This window comes from Vulpes vulpes, chromosome 15 (assembly GCF_048418805.1).
Source record: "Vulpes vulpes isolate BD-2025 chromosome 15, VulVul3, whole genome shotgun sequence".
Classification (NCBI taxonomy): domain Eukaryota; kingdom Metazoa; phylum Chordata; class Mammalia; order Carnivora; family Canidae; genus Vulpes; species Vulpes vulpes.
In genome coordinates this window covers 110,698,733-110,710,888 of record NC_132794.1, presented here as the reverse complement: position 1 = coordinate 110,710,888, position 12,156 = coordinate 110,698,733, and the positions used below count along the sequence as shown (strand labels likewise).

Here is a 12,156-nt window from a genome sequence, read left to right as displayed (position 1 = left end):
TAATGGATCTTTCCATAGGTTTTAATTCTGCCTTTGGATATATAGTTTTCTTAATATTTGGCCTTATTTTTTTAAAGATTTATTTATTTGAGAGAGAGAGAAAGAGAGAGAGAGAGAGAGTGTGAACATGGTGGGGAGGGGCAGAGGGAGAGGTAGATAATCTCAAGCAATCCCTACTGAGTGTGGAGCCTGACACGGGTGCCTAATTCTATGACTCTGAGACCATGACTTGAGCTGAAATCAAGAGTCAGATACCTAACCAACTGAATCACCCAGAGCCCCTGGCCTTATCTTAAATATTTTTTCTATACTTAGGATGAACAACTTCTAGGAAAAATATTTTCCTAGTTATTACATGAAATCACTTTCAAAAGCACATTATTTCTTGGAGTCTTTACAGTGATACATCTCATGTTCTTTTTTGTGGAATTTTGTCCTTCAGAGATTTCATATCAGTGTTCTTTACTCATCTTTCAAGGAAGCAAAATACAGCCAGATCTCCTCCACTGGGGGGCAGTTGCAGCACTTTCTCAGATCTGCAGATGTTGACCAGGTCAGCATGCAAATGCCCAGTCCATTGTTCAGTTTCAAGCAGCTCTTTATCTTCTATGTATTTTTGCTTCCCTGTGGTGCTGATTTCTTTGCTGCCTGCAGTTCTTAGATACTCTTTTCTGATGGGATACATGGGGGAAGTGTAATTACCTCCCTTTGCTATCATCAGTGTTCTTGTCCTCCACAGTGTCATCCTGTGTGACAATTGTCCCTCCTTCCTGTCCAGTTATTTTCTGAGACTTTCTGATCCAAACGGTTGTGGAAAGTTATGGGGGTTGGGGAGGAGAGGTGAACACCTAGCCACCTCAGAAAGTGGGGTCTGAGCTTTAGAGATGGTGTCCAATTTTCAATTTTCTAGTAGCTGTAGACTGGAGACTTCAAAATGGAGGCATGCAAGATGGATGAAGGGTTTTCTATCCCTTCTCTGATCATCTCCATTTTCCCCTCAACTCTCTCCATCTGACTCACTGGTGGTGAATATTTTTGCACATCTGGCACTAGATTGAAACATTGTTGGGAATCTTTCCTTTTGAGAGTCTCTGTAGGTTTTTAGGATGTGTTTGGGAGATGTTGCAAAAGTTTAAACTGGAATTCCCCAAAGTCTGTGATATTTCTGTACAACTGGTGATTTTATGAGCTATGTTAAATAATCTGGAACACATTGTGAGAGAGGTTTTTTTTGAAGGGATCTTAAAAAAATCATTTATTTTGAAATAATTATAGATCCACAGGAAGTTGCAAATAGGTCCCATGTACCCTTCGCTCTGCCTCCTCCAGTGCTGACATTCTGTATTAACTGTGGTACAGAGCAAAATTTTCAGAGTATATTCAGGTCCCACCCATTATACATGTGTGTGTGTTTGTATGTGCATTAGTCCTGTGCGCTTGTATCACGCGTGCCATTTCATGGGAATACCATTACCGAGAGATACAGAGCTGTCCCTTCACCGTGGGGCTTCCTTGTGACATCCCTTCTAGCCACATACTCCCTCCTGTAGTCTCTAACTCCTGGCAACCTCTAAGCTACTTTCCATCTCTATAATTTTGTGTTTTCAAGAATTTTAGATGAAGTAAGCCATATGGTATATAACTTTCGTAGCTTTTTTCACATAGCAGAATTCTCTTTTCCTCTTTCTGAATTGGACACATAGTCTTAGTTGGTATCAGTATGATGTAATAGTTAAGGAAAGCAAAGTCTTTTTATTATTATTATTATTGAAGTATAACACCCATACAGAACAGTCTCGAAGTCTTAAGAGCACAACACATTGGATTGTCCTATATACCACTCACATGTTATGTAAATGCACTATTTTAACTATCATGTAAATCAGAAATAGGTGACCAGAGCCAATGAGGCCTCCCTCCCACTAGTTAGTCACTAGCCCTGCTCCTTTTCAAAGGTAAGCACCATCAGAGATTACTTTTGCCTATTTTTGAACTTAATATTCATCGAATCATACACTGTGTCTGATTGCTGTCACTTAATATTATGTTTATAAGTTTCCTCCATGTTGTTGTATATAGTTGTGGTTCATGTATTCTATGACATGGCTATACCACATTTATTTTTCCATTCTCATGTTAATGGACATTTGGGTTGTTTTTCATTTTTGACTACCACAAATAGTGCTTCTCAGATTATTCCTGCATATAAGCCTTTTGGTGTATACGTGAGTGTGTTTCTGTTGGGTATTTGCACCTAGGTAGAAATGCTGGGTCCTAGGGCATGAATATTTATAGCTTTAGTAAATTCTCCTAGAGAGTTTTCCAGATCCCTCATACCCATTAACACTTCTCTACCAGTATTGGTGCTTCACCTCCTTGCCAACATTCGATATGTGTCTTTTTAGTTGTAGTCATATTGGTGTGTGTGTACTAGCATCTCACTGTGGTCTTCATTGGCATTTTCCTGAGGACAAATGACTAATGTTCATTCACCATCAGAATATCTCCTTTTGTGAATGCCTGCTCAGATCTTTTGCTTATCGTTTTTCTTATTGATTTATAGGAGGGTTTATTTGTATGTTTGCCTTTCTTAAAAATACTGTGGATATGAGTCCATTGTCAGATGTATGCCAAGCAATACACTTCTTGCACTCCTGGCTTACATTTGCTCCTAGTAGTGTTGTCTTTTGAATAACAGATGTTCTTAAGTTTAATATAGACCAATCATCAGTATTTTCCTTTAGTGCTTTTTGTTGCATGTTTAATTTTTTTCACTTACTGAAAGATCATGAGGACATTTTCCTATGCTGTCTTCTAGAAAAAGGCTTCCTTTTGCACTGACTTATTTCCATTAAAATTCTTGATTTAAATAAAAATATGAGGTAATAGTGCAGGTGGTACTTGGATATGGAAAAATTCATGAAGAAAATAAGCAGGTGGTTGAGGTTTGAGAAATGCTATTTTTGAAACAATAATTCCTCCTCTTTTTTTGGCCTTATAAGCAATATGTAAAGAATAAAACAGTTTTCCACGGTGGTGCAGGCTAATGATTGTCAGTTTTGTTGGATCATCATACACATTTTTTCATTTACTCGGGAAATATTGATTGGGCTTTGGGGATTCAGTGATGGAAACTCATAGTTACTGCCCTGTGTTGTGAACAGTATGCTTTGTCGCTTTGTTAGCCAGGGGTGAGTAGGATGAGATGGATGGGGGTCGGGGAGGAAGTCTTGAGGTAGCCACTGATGATCAGAGGTCAGGGCTTCTGCGATGCAGGCACTCTGGGCATGATGCGGGCACGAGGCTTCAGCCTACAGATGCTGCTCCCTGAGGGTTTCCTGTCCCTGCTCCACAGAGCCTGCACAAGGGAGCTCTGAGCCTGTGTATCTTTCAGGGAACCAGCCAGATTCTGAGGGTCTCAGAAGATCCCTGTGAGCTTTAGAAACCAAGGCCCCTCTGCAGTCCTGTCCATCAGAGTCTCTGTGGAGGACTCTGGGCAGCCCCAGCAGATTCTGATATTGGGTCAGGCTGAGAGCACCATCAGAGATTACTTTTGCCTATTTTTGAACTTAATATTCATCGAATCATACACTGTGTCTGATTGCTGTCAATCAGGGGAGGGGGTCCTGCAGTGAGGGTGGTGCTTTCCAAGGGTGGCTGAATAAGTGAGATTAACTCCTTTCCCCAAGACCCCGAGGGGGGCATCCCCCTCTGGGAAGCCAGGCGTGTCTGAGACCCACAGAGAGCCACTGCAGAAACGTCCTCCAGGGTGGCAGGACACTGCTTCCATGCTCGCATCCATCAAAGGGAGCGTCAGGTTCAGAAAGGTGAAAGATGGAATCTCGCAAGTCACAGCTATCTGATTTATGGCGACAGTACATTAATACCTGGCAGCCCTCTTGAGGTCTTGGGGAACTCTTTGCTCTGCTTCCAGCCAACGATCACCGCAGGCCTCGTGGTCTGGGACTCTGAGCTCCCCTGTCCCACTGCACTGCCTTTCTCCGGTGTGACCCCAAACACCACCATGAAACTGGCACCTACCTTATGCTCCTGCATTTTCAAGACAAACAGGTGGCCTAACAAGCGTGCCTGGGCTCTTAGGGCATACTTGATCTTCAGACTTTGACCTGGGTGCTTAGCCGTTTAACTCTGTATAAGTCAGTTTGTGTACGTGTAGGATGGGGATGGTGACGCCCTTCTCTCACAGTCCTTAGGGAGATGACATCACAGCATGTCCTCAGAGCGTCAAGCTCATGGTAGTTGCCTGCACGTTAGCCCCCTCGCTCCCCAAATCATTAGTCTTTTAAAATAATTTTCCTGACTTGTCTGTCATGACAGGCTCCCCTAGGCAGATTGGGGTTTTGGGGGTGGGATGTTGGGATTGGTGCTCCAGACCCGGAATCCTAGCTTACACCCTCCATTCTGACCTCATCCTGTAAGAAGCATGGGACAGATTGAATAAAGTGTGCAGGTGTGCATGTGTGCTGGTCAGAGGAGGGAGGCAGGCCTCCGCCCACCTCCTTCAGAACAGACCCAAGCCTGGTGGATGGAGCTGCTGAGCACAGGGCCTTCTCACAGAGCTGCACTGCCTTTAGGAGTGACGCGGAGTCACCTTTGACGACTGTCACCCTCTTTCCTCCCGGTTATGACACATCTCTCGCCTCTAATATCTTCCTGAAGTCTCTTTTTCACACTCATTTTCATGTTCTCCTCCCCCACGTGCTTCTGAGGATTAATCTTTTTCCTTTTAGAAGCAATAACTTGATTTGATGAGAAAGGATTTTTTTATTGGTTTGTTTTGTAGGAGGAATGGGAACCATGCTGCGGGGAAGGGAGAGCTCTGTGACTGCTGTGGGGACTCTACAGAGTCACTGTCCAGCGGCTTCGGGGCAGCCTGGCCGGGGCTGAGCCAGGAGGGTGGGGGATTGAGCTTCCCCGTGGATTCCCCACACTCTGTAAGCCTGCAGTGATCACCTCAATTGACATTACAGTCTTGGTTGTAATATAAGCACATTACAGTTTCAGCTTCTGGCTTTCTTACTTTCAAATTTTGGGCATTTGAATTGAGCTTCAAAGCAATTGTTTCTTCTCCATTTTACTTGCTCACTGGGCAGCACTCCTGTCCCCTCAGTGAAGCATTCTGAAGGATGCAGACAAGCCCTCCATGGAGGTAGCGTCATGGTTGACAGCTCTTTGGTCAGGGTAGGATGTTTCTCTGAGAATTTAAAACAACAGATGTTGGTGAGGATGTGGCGAAAGGGGAACTCTCTTACACTGTTGGTGGGAATGCAAGCCGGTACAGCCATTCTGGAAAACATTGTGGAGGTTCCTTAAGAAGTTGAAAATAGAGCTGTGTTACAACCAGCAATTGCACTACTGGGTATTTACCCCAAAGATACAGATGCAGTGAAACAACGGGACACCTGCACCCCAATGTTCACAGCAGCAATGTACACAATAGCCAGACTGTGGAAGGAGGCACAGTGTCCTTTGACAGATGAGTGGATAAAGAAGATGTGGTGTATATACACAGTGGAATATTACTCAGCCATCAGAAAGGATGAATACCCACCATTTACATCTGAGGGATATTATGCCGAGTGAAATAAGTCAACTGGAGAAAGGCAATCATATGGTCCCACTCACACGTGGAATATAAGTAGTGAAAGGGACCATAAGGGAAAGGAGGGAAACTGAGTGGGAAAAATTAGAGAGGAAGACAAACCATGAGAGATCCCTAACTCTGGGAAACAAGCAAAGGGTTGTGGAAGGGGAGGTGGGTGGAGGGCTGGAGTAACTGGGTGATGGGCACTAAGGAGGGCACGTGATGAGATGAGCATTGGGTGTTATACTATATCTTGGCAAATTGAATTTAAATAAAGAAAAAAAAAATAAAACCAAAGGAATTCTCACTTCTTGTTCTCACTTTGCATTGCTGGTGTGCTTTGGTTGGAGAGTCCTCTGGGCTTCTTTTAGGGGGAACGACTACATGGAGTACTCCGCTCTCCCATCTGCTGTGTGCACGTCTGTGCCTCTCCGTGTTTCTGGCACATTATTCCAGAAGTGCTTTCAGCGAGTCTGGTGGCAGGGGGTAAATTTTCTAAGTATTATATCTCTGAAAATGCCCTTAGTTACGTGGGCTGTTGACTGATAGTGGATTCTAGATTCTAATTTGTTTTTGCGAAGTCTCCCGTTGGTCTGATTATCTCTGTCTTGATAATCTCCAGTAGTCCGAGAGTTCTGGTTTTAAAGGTGCGGAGGCTAATTCATTCTGCAGATTTTGTTTGGCTCCTTTCTGCCCCTGGGGTTATAATGTTAGCAGTAGTCCCCTGTTGTGTCCAAAACCAGGGACCAGCTGAGTCACCAAAGCTTTGCAGATGTCACCTCGAGGAGTGGGAGCCAGCTTCGAGCTTTGGCCTGAGGTCGTGGGGCCTGGTGGCCAGATGTGGTCAGCCTGCCATTTCCTGCTCTTTTTCTTTATTTTACTCTTCAGTCTTTGATGGTTCAGAGTGCAGCTGGAAGGAGGAATGGACCCCGTGACCCCCTGTAGGCCTCTGCAGACTAGGGGACCCGAGGTGGTTTCGGTGCTGTAGCAGCACGTGGCTCACTCCTCGCCCGGGTGGACCCCAGCCTTCCAGACCATTCTGTACATTTTCCATTTCCTACCCGCACCTTTCTCCTGAGCGGCTGAGTGCACTTGGCAGTGCTTTCTTAATTGTCCTCTGCAATTTTCTTTTTCTTCTTTTTTTTTTCCTCTGCAATTTTCTTTCCAGTGCAGTACTGTTCCTCTTTGCGGGTGAACCCAAGGTGGCAGGACAGCTCATTTTGCTCATTGTGGACACTGAGTAGATCCACCAAAAGCCTCGAGGTTGATGTTCCCAGGGTAAAAAGAAGAGGGGAAAAATGAATCAGGTGGAAATATACTGGAATTCATCAGAGTTAAATATTTAATATGGACATTACAGGACTCTATTTTGAATTAATTTAGAATCTCTAAATCAAAAGATATTTGTCCTGTCCTTCATTTCCCTGTCCTTCAGGATAGGAAAACCCTGCATTTTTCTAAATGTGGAGATTCCTGCATAAGATAGGCCTAGGAACTTTCTGTGCAGAATAACGTGGCTTTGACCTGGCATTGTTGCCTTGTCGATCCTTACATAAAGGCATGTGGGATAGAGAGTTTGTGCTAAACTACTTTATGTTGAAACAGTTTATTAATTAAAAAAAATTTTTTTAAAATATTTTATTTATTCATGAGAAACAGAGAGAGAGAGAGAGAGAGGGACAGAGACATAGGTAGAGGGAGAAGCAGGCTCCCTACAAGGAGTCCGATGTGGGATTCAATCCCAGCATCCCAGGGTCACGACCCGAGCCAAAGGTAGATGCTCAATCACTGAGCCACCCAGGTGCCCCTAAAAAAAAGTTTTGAATGAGATTCTGGGAAGGCAGGGAACTCCCAGCTGGTGTAGCACGTCAGTCTGAGCCGAGCCGATCGGGCATCGTGGTGCCCAGGGCCCTGCAGGTGGGGATGCGGTAAGTGTGTGTTGTGCTAAGTTGCTTTGATGGTTATGGGACTTGAGGGAAAGCCCATGTGAAACAGACTTGTGGTGGCAGGAGAGGATGGAGGTCCTCCAAGGACAAAGCCCAGTGGCGGTGGAACAGCGGGGAGTTTCACGGGGGCAGCCTGCACTAGTGCTGCGTCTCCGTGACCCCTCCCGGGGCTCCTGCCATCTGACCGTGCGGGGACAGCATGCCGAGGAGGAAGAGGAGAAAGTCACGACAGTCTTGGAGAGCTTCTTCAGCAGTGGGCTGACAGTCGGGACGTGTCAGGGGTGATATTCACGTCCACAGCAGACTGAAGCCACCAGGGCTGCCGCCAAGCAGGCCTCACGTGGAACATCGTAGATGTCTGGTCTCCAGATGCACTCACAGGAGGGGTCCTGAGTTGAAACCTCAAATATGTGACTTGACCCCTGCTGGCGTAGACGGTGCCCGTGATTGCGTGGATGCAGCTGTTGGCGCCCACATGGATTGTTCAAGGGGAAGGGAGGGAGGACTCTCCAGGAGTCAGAGGGTTACAGCCTTGAGCTGCAGGGGAAGAAAAGGCCCCACAAACCAGGAGGGGGAAAAGGGGAGAAACAGGGAAATATCATTGCTGTGGCCTGAAAGTCTGGGTCACCCACCCCTGGAATTCCTGTGTTGAAATCCCAGCCCCTAAGGTGATGGTGTGAGGAGGTGGGGAGGTGGGAGGCTTAGGGGTGCTTACGTCCTGAGGGCGGAGCCCTCACGAGCAGGATTAGGGCCCTTCTAAGAGGCACCAGGTGCTGCTTCGGTGAAAAGGGGCGGCTGTGAGCCAGGCAGGGGGCCCTCAGCAGAGGGCAGCTGGTCTGGGGCCTTCCTCTTGGGCTTTCTATCCTCCAGACATGTGAGCCATAAACTTCTGTTTATAAGCCACCTGTCCATGGGGTTTTGTTACAGCAGCCTGAGTGGAAGAAGACGGTCATGTTATGGAAACCACCGGGGCAGGAGTAGCCAAGAGGAAGCAGACTCAGGGAGCCCGAGACGAGGCCACCAAATGAGGAGAGTCGCTTAGCCTGGGGACAGAAAACCAGAGTGCAGAATGCAAAGTCAGGGGAGGAGGTGGACGTGGGGCTGGGCAGTGAGGGCAGGCGGCTGGAGAACCCATCGCATTACAGGGTGCAGGGCTGCACAGGGTGGGACCCCCCACCCCAACCTTGCAGGGCTGCACAGGCAGCTCCAGATGTCTGTCCCCTGCTGTCGGGACCTGACTTCAGTGGGCAGACTGGTGATGCGGTGAGCCAGGCCCTCTCTGGGACAGCCATGTGAAGTTGGTGCAGACCCTCGGGAGGTGTGGTGTGGCTGGAGGTGCCGTGGGGATCCATCCAGTCCTCTGGGAGCACGTGGTCCGTGGTTTCTGCTGCCTGGGTGATGAGGGCTCTTGGGGCTCCCCCCATGTGTGTCCTGTGTCCCTGCCCTGGTCCCGTAGCCTATCTCAGGGTGGATGTCCCTAGCGTTTCTATTAATGGCATGGCTGACAGAGAAGGCTCCCAAACAAAACCACATTCTCTGAAGATAGTGTCTTCTGATAAGGGAAAAAAAAATCCTTATTAGGATTCAGGGAAGACTGTGCGTGCAGGCTGAGCGTGTGTGTTTATCTGGGCTCCCCACCAAAGACGTCATCAGCTGTGCTGTGGACCGAAGCAGTGGCTCTTCTGGCTTATGTGGTCACATCATCTCAAGAATGGGCAAGAGTGGACATTTGTCATTGGATGTGGTGCTGGCTCTGTGGGACTCCACACTTGCTTCCTGTACACGGCGATTGTGCCCCTCGAGGGGGCAGGCATTGAGCTCTTGGGTTGAGATCAGATGTGTAAGCAATAAACACCCCACCTAGGGGCACTTTCTTTCCACCCCTTGTGTATCCTGGGGAGAGCATGTGGTGCAGCTTCCACTTATCAATATAAGAGTGATTTTGATGAGTATGCAATTGTATTCAGGTAGTTTCTTTTCGAATTAAGATATTCATGTGCAAATGAGATGTTCTCTTTTCCTGGAAGAAATGCTTTGGATAGCAGTTATTGTTCCTTATTTAACTCGTAAAAAATTTGTGCCATCCACCTGTCAATTTGTCTGTCTGAATCTAAATGAGTAATAGAAGGTGTTAGCTCGATCAAGTACCTGGAATTCACCACCTGCTGTGTTTTCTGCTAAGGAGGAGGGACGAGGGGGTGGGGTCCCTGGGGGGCTCAGTCAGTTAAGTGTCTGCCTTCAGCTCAGATCATGATCCCAGGGTTCTGGGATTGAGCCCCCCTGTCGGGCTCCCTGCTTTCTGCCTCTCTGTCCCTTCCACCTACTGTGAGTGTGGTTCTCTCTCTCTTAAATAAATAAAATATGTAAAAAAAAAAAAAAAAAAAAAAACAGAAGGAGGAACACATCTGATATAACTTTGAGAGAGTTTCCCTGAAATGGTAGCAAGACCTTTTTGTATTTCTGATGCTCGCTCACGTGGGGATACCAGGCTTCTGAACGGAGCACTGGGATGTGGAGGGACAGACCAGTGTGCTGTTCCCGTCAGGGTCTGAAACCAAAGCTGGCGTACCTGGCGGAATCAAGGTGCAGAGGCCATTCCCAGGACACGGGGAATCGTCCAGCAGAAGGGCTGACCAGCCCGTTTGGCATCAGGGCTCTGGAGGTGTGGGCTGTCTGAGGATGCTGATGTGCCTTGAGCAGGGTGGGCTGGGATGAAGTGACAAGGAGCATGGGGGGTGGGATGCTGGGGACAGTGGGTGGCATCTCCAGCTGAGGGAGTCTCCAGGCCCCAGGCTCAGGACCAGGGCTGAATGACAGGTTGTGGAGGACCTTCTGGAGTCTCACCTCCCAGAGGGGACAGGAAGTGATCTTGACCCTCTATCCTTGCCCTGCGTCTGGAGCAGGGCCTCAGGTGCATGCCAGTGACCATTGGGGAGTGAGAGGCTGGAGGGACGTGGCCCAGGGAGGAGCGGCATGGAGAGGCGGTGCTGCTGTCCGGAGGCCACGGTGGGACGGCGTGGGGGCTCGGGCTCCTGCTCTGTCCCGGCTGGGCGCAGGGCCTGGGCTGCGGAGGGGCAGGTGTGGCTGCCGCCTGCGAGCACGAGCAGGTTCCACGACTAGGCGTGGCTGGTGGAGGCAGGCAGCGTGGATTTCTGAGTAAGTGTGTGAGAAATACCTTTGCTCAGTCGTCAGACACTTGGTCAGTGTTCGGGAGGTGTGATGGAGAATTACTCGTTCAACATCGGGACCGAGGAAATGCCACCTGGATGGGTCAGACCCCTGTGCCCTCCAGGCCTGGAAAGTGCCCAGGGCAAATCCTAGTGGGGGAAGGGGGTTATGACAATGAGATTAGCCTCTGTGGGGTCAGCCTTGGGTGGTTAGTGATGCTTGCTGTGTGGATCCCCAGGGGCTGCATGCCCTGCCCTCCCCATTCATTCTCTGGTCCCCAATGGCTACACATCCTCTGCCCCCATTCACTGAATGGTTCCTGCTCACATGGCCCCCCACTTGAGGCACACCCCCCTCTGGAGGAATCCAGCTGGAACACCGTTGTTCACGGTGCCAGCTGAAGCCTGCTGGGTTCCCCTGCAGCGTCAGGTGGGTGGCAGTGGCACCGTACCCCACTCTTAGTGCTCCCCACCACACTGGGCACTAGTACCTCCCCCCCCCCATCCAACACAGACGGCTGATGCATAAGTACCAGCCCAGGCAGCCGTGTGGCAGGTGTGGGCAGGGCCAGGGAAGCCGCGTGGCAGTGTTTGAAAGCCTGGAGCTGAGTCTGGAGCCTGGGATCCGAGGTCCAGCTTGGCTGCTGGCAGGGATGCCTTGAAAGGCTCACCTCTAGTCTCGGGGCTTCAGCTTCCTCTTTGAGGACCCACGGGGAGGACTAGATGGTGTCTTGGCACCTGGCAGGGCTGAACCCCTCTGATGGCATCCCTGCCCCCCACCTGCGGGCAGACTTTCTTACCCAGCTGCCCGCCCAGCACCTGGTCTGGCTGCTGTCTTGCCAGGCTCCGCCAGCATCCTGAGACCAGAGGGGCTTCTTCCCTGCAGGGGTTTGTCATGGATGGACAGATACCCCCACATCTCAGGTGTCCTGGGGTCCCTGGGGGCACACCCATCTCAGCAGTGAGCCACACAGCTTTTATTTTATTTATTTTATTTATTTTTTCTTCCCACACAGCTTTTAAAATGTGCCTCTTACTTAAGGGATTTTTCACACTTCCAGTAGAAATAGATTTTACTTCTCCTCCAGAGTTTTTGTTTTCTTTCTCCAGGGTCAGATTTGAGGAAGCAGATTTCATCTCTTGGAGACTTCTAGCTCTAAGACAGAGTGGGCGGTGAGAAGAGCAGCCCGGGGGGTCAGGAGGCCTGGGAGCTGGCCCTGGAGCTGCTGTCAAAGCCCGTACCCACAGGATGCTGGTCTGGACAGGGAGGATCACCAGGGGCCTGCCCAAGCTCCAGTGTCTTATTCCAGGGGCAGCTTGGACTAAACTGTGTCTGGTAGCTGTTCTCAAAACTACCAGTTTTGCCAAGAATGGAAAACAATAGATTTTTTTTTCTATTTATATTGCCTTGCTCATTAGCATGCACAACACAAAGGCC

At 48.7% G+C, this 12,156-nt stretch overlaps 1 protein-coding gene across 4 annotated transcripts in view; it reads left to right on the top strand.

Moving 5' to 3' along the window:
* The window catches only part of CPXM2 (carboxypeptidase X, M14 family member 2), a 159,002-nt gene that overhangs the window by 20,612 nt on the left and 126,234 nt on the right, over positions 1–12,156 (top strand). The gene's annotated exons all lie outside the window — the stretch shown is intronic.